Source organism: Hyperolius riggenbachi, chromosome 1, assembly GCF_040937935.1.
Source record: "Hyperolius riggenbachi isolate aHypRig1 chromosome 1, aHypRig1.pri, whole genome shotgun sequence".
NCBI classification, from domain to species: domain Eukaryota; kingdom Metazoa; phylum Chordata; class Amphibia; order Anura; family Hyperoliidae; genus Hyperolius; species Hyperolius riggenbachi.
In genome coordinates this window covers 133,291,454-133,295,895 of record NC_090646.1, presented here as the reverse complement: position 1 = coordinate 133,295,895, position 4,442 = coordinate 133,291,454, and positions in this window count along the sequence as shown.

Sequence of the window (4,442 nt, the reverse complement as noted above, 5' to 3'; positions counted from 1 at the left end):
GACAACCCATACGGTGCGGTCAGGACCCGAACTGGAGCCAGTACAAGGAGTATAATGGCGGCGGAACGAAATGGAGGGCGAGAAAAGCTGACAGGTACTGATCTATTTTTAGGCCGTCTGGCCTCGTAAGTCCTTTAACTTTGATGCTCACATCCAGGCAGCTGCTGCGGTGCGGGTGCGCGCTCCCGTGCGTGATCGTGCGTGCACCTGGTGCCCCCCATTAGCCCAGAGATCATTGAATGGGAATATAATTCCCATTCATCAATCTAAGTCTCCACTAGAAAGACCGACTGCTTCTTTTCAGATACCGCCTTCTTTCTGGGAAAAAAAAAAGTTTCCCGTCCTCCTAGTACATCCTGGATGTGAGATCTCGCTTCCAGGACTAAAAAAGAGAAAATGCTCACCGTGGCCATCTTGTGGCCAAATAGTAATACTACATCTGCATACACTTTTTAATGAAATAAACCGATATTATTACATTTAAAAATAACTGTTTACCTCCCACACCAAAAATTACCCAAATAATTTTTTTTTGAAAACAAAAAAATTACAAATGAAAAAAAAAAAAAAAACAGAAATAGTTAGTTACCTAAGGGTCTGAACTTTTTATACATGCATGTGAAGAGGGTATATTATGAACATTTTTTTAATTATAAGCTTGTAAATAGTGATGGATGCAAATCTGAAAAAAATGCACCTTTATTTCCAAATAAAATATTGGTGCCATACATTGGGATAGGGACATAATTTAAATGGTGTAATAACCGGGACAAATGGGCAAATAAACTACATAGGCTTTTATTATGGTAGCATGTATTATTTTAAAGCAATAATGGCTGAAAACTGAGAAATAATGCATTTTTTCCATTATTTTCTTAATATTCATGTTAAAATGTATTTTAAAAACAAATTCTTAGCAAAATGTACCACCCAAAGAAAGCCTAATTGGTGGCGGAAAAAACAAGATATAGATCAATGGTTTTAAAGAGGAACTGTAGCGAAAATCACTTTAAAACACATACAAATAAGAAGTACGTTCTTTCCTGAGTAAAATGAGCCATACATGACTTCTCTCCTATGTTGCTGTCACAGTAGGTAGTAGAAATCTGATATTACCGACAGATTTTGAGGTAGTCCATCTCTCCATAGGGGATTCTCAGCATGGCCTTTATTCTTTATAAAGACACTCTCAAAAAAAAGATTTATACAAAGATGTTGACCAGCCTTCCTGCTCACCGTATACTTTTTTGGCAGTTGGACAGAGCAAGTGTATTTTGAAAATAAAGAAATCCCTGTGAACCCCCCAGGAGGTGATGGGCTAGTCCAAAACCTGTCGGTTCTGTCAGAATTTTACTACCTACTGTAAGTATATAAATACTTAAAAAAATACTTAAATAAAAAATTAGTGACAGCAACATAGGAGAAAAGTAATTTATGGCTCATTTTACTCTGGAAGAAACATACTTCTTAATTGTACTGTATATGTTTACATATATTTTACATTTTAAGATTTTCGAGACAGAGGTCCTTTAAGCCCACTTGAGCCCGCTCAGTCCCTTGCCGTCTACCTGAGTGGCTCGTTTCTCCCGCAATACGGCCCCGTAAAGCCTGGCAAAGTCGAGTTCCCATGGGTGGAAGTGTTCTGCGCTTACACTGTACTACTGTGCAGGCATAGAACGCTCCCAAAGACTGGAGCAGGACAGGGGAAGCGTGCATGGCCGGGCTACGCCTGCACGGGGAACCGCAACTCGGCCAGGCTTTCAGGCCATATTGCGGGGGACAGGAACCACCTTGAGAGACGACAAGTGACTGAGCAGCCTCAAGGGGGCTTAAGCAAGCCCCAGGTAAGTATGGTACCTGAGATGGCTTTCATCCCAAGTATTAGGTAGCTTTAAAGAGACACTGAAGCATAAAAAAATGATGATATTATGATTTGTATGTGTAGTACAGCTAAGAAATAAAACATTAAGATCAGATACATCAGTCTAATTGTTTCCAGTACAGGAAGAGTTAAGAAACTCCAGTTGTTATCTCTATGCAAAAAAGCAATTAAGCTCTGCGACTTTCAAAGTCTTGGAGAGGGCTGTTATCTGACTTTTATTATCTCAAGTGTTATTCAAGTATTTACTTTTCCTCTGCCAGAGGAGAGTTCATTAGTTCACAGACTGCTCTGAAAGAATAATTTTGAATGCTGAGTGTTGTGTAATGTGCACATATTATACAATGATGCAATGTTAGAAAAAACACTATATACCTGAAAATAAAAATATGAGAATATTTTCTTTGCTGCTAATCTTCTAGTAATTATTCATAGTACACAACCAATTCATTATATCAAATATTTTTTTCCGCTTCAGTGTCTCTTTAAGATCCTCAGTATCAAGTAACTAGAGGTGCCCCTGGCTGAAGGGAGATCTCGTCAGTGGAATGACGCAGGGTGAGTAACCACTCATTTACAATCTCGTCATGACTCTGCATAGGGAGAGAGGGAGGTGCTCAGGGAGGGGAGTGATCCGCCTTTCCATCATAAGGTGTCTGTAGGCATGCGCCTACAGTGCCTTATGGTAAAACCGACCCTGGTTACTACAGCATTTGGCAAGCATTTAGTCAGTTTTAAAGACAGTAGCAGAGGTTCTCAAACTGGGTGCCCCACTGCCCTAGTGCACAACGAGTACATCCCTAGTGTGTATGGCAGAGTACCCAGATACCTCTTTGGGATTAAATAGTCCCACTCAAGATCTCTTAATGCAGAGAGGCTGCAAGCCTAATTCTAGGCTCAGGGGGGCCCTCCCTTTTGTTTCTCCCCGCCGTGGCCCCAGAGCCCGCTACACCCCCCCCCCCACCCCCACCCCCGACATATAGTGGTCCTTGGGGCTCCTGCAGAGAATTTGGCAGCTTAGTGACTTACCTGTCCGACCAGTATGCTCCTCCATCAGTCTTCATCCCCACCGAAGCCTCTTCTCAGTGACACGGCGCATGTAACATGCCGCTAGGTCACTGAGATGATGTGGCTAGCGAAGATGAAGAAAAATAGCAATAACAGACATAATTACGGTAACTACAGTATTGTATGAGACCAGAATATGGCAGTAAATTGAGTAAAGCCATTCAAACTTTTGCTTTTTTTTCCCATTAGCTTTTCCTATGTTTTGCTACCACCTTGTGGACACAGAGGGGACAGGCACAGTTTTGGGAAATACAAAATGTAATGCAGCTGCATAAAGAGATGGTTTGCATATTCAGTAGTGTTGCACCATGGGAAACCATATTTCCTCATTTAAAGCTGAGTTGTTGCAAATCCCTTCTGTTTTAATAAGGTAGAAATATATTTAGCTTTTCAATAAAAGGGCTTTTTGTTCTCTTTAGCCCCTTATACTCTCCTGTCTCCTAGTAATTCTGGGCCATTGTGAGCTCTCTCTGATTATTCTGCTGTATTTAAAAATTGAGAAACTGTTTTCTGAAGCACAGTAAAATGAATACACTATAAGTGTCCTATAAACAAGCAGTTCTGGTTGCTTGTCTGGCTTTCCAGAGACATAAAGGAATTAATAGCATACTCGCGCCTCATGTCTTTAAGTGATGCATAATGATAATGGGAATTATTTCTTGTTTATGTTGTTAGAAGCAAAATTAAAATGTCTCTGTACTGTTAGCGCCACCAGCATTGTGTATGTAGGGAAAATAAGATATTGTAAAAAAAAAAAAAAAAAAAAAAAAAAGGTTTTATTAGCTAGGCTACCTAAAAATAAGCTTCATAATGCAATTTTTCAGGGATGTGGTGCCCTTCTTTAATGGACCACTACCGCAAAAAAACTGTAAAACTGTAAAAGAGGCATAGAGGCATAGAGGAGGACACCAGGAGACACAGGTGTTACAAGGGGTCTTGAGATACAAAGGGGGCATAATCCATAAGATGCCCCTTCACCATGGATGCACCAGGTTTAGTATAGATTTTTTCCCCCTGGTTTTAGTCCTCACAACTAAAATCACAAAACGCTATCGATTACCGCTAGCGGTTTGCGGGAGTGATTGATGTGTAAAAATCACTGGACACAGTAGCGTTTTGGGAGCGATCACGATTAGCAGTTCTATACATGCTAATCACGATCGCTCAAGAATTGCCGCCAAAACGCTGCAGGTAACACATTTGCGATTGCAAAACGCCCTCGATCCTGGCAGTGAGAACACTGCCATAGGATACACATGTGCTAAGCGGTTTTAAAAACCACTATCGGTTTGCGTGAGCAGGAATCGCGCGATTCCCGCTCAGATGTGAACGGCGCCTTAACCTAGGAGCATCAAATGGTTAGGAGCATCTTATAGTCCGAAAAATATGGTATAAATCCAACCCTGAGTTACTCTGGCAAAGGAGGGGTTATCTTGCTGTAGGCTGTCTGGCAATAAAGCAGTTATCTTGCTGTACTCTCTCTGGCAATAGAGCA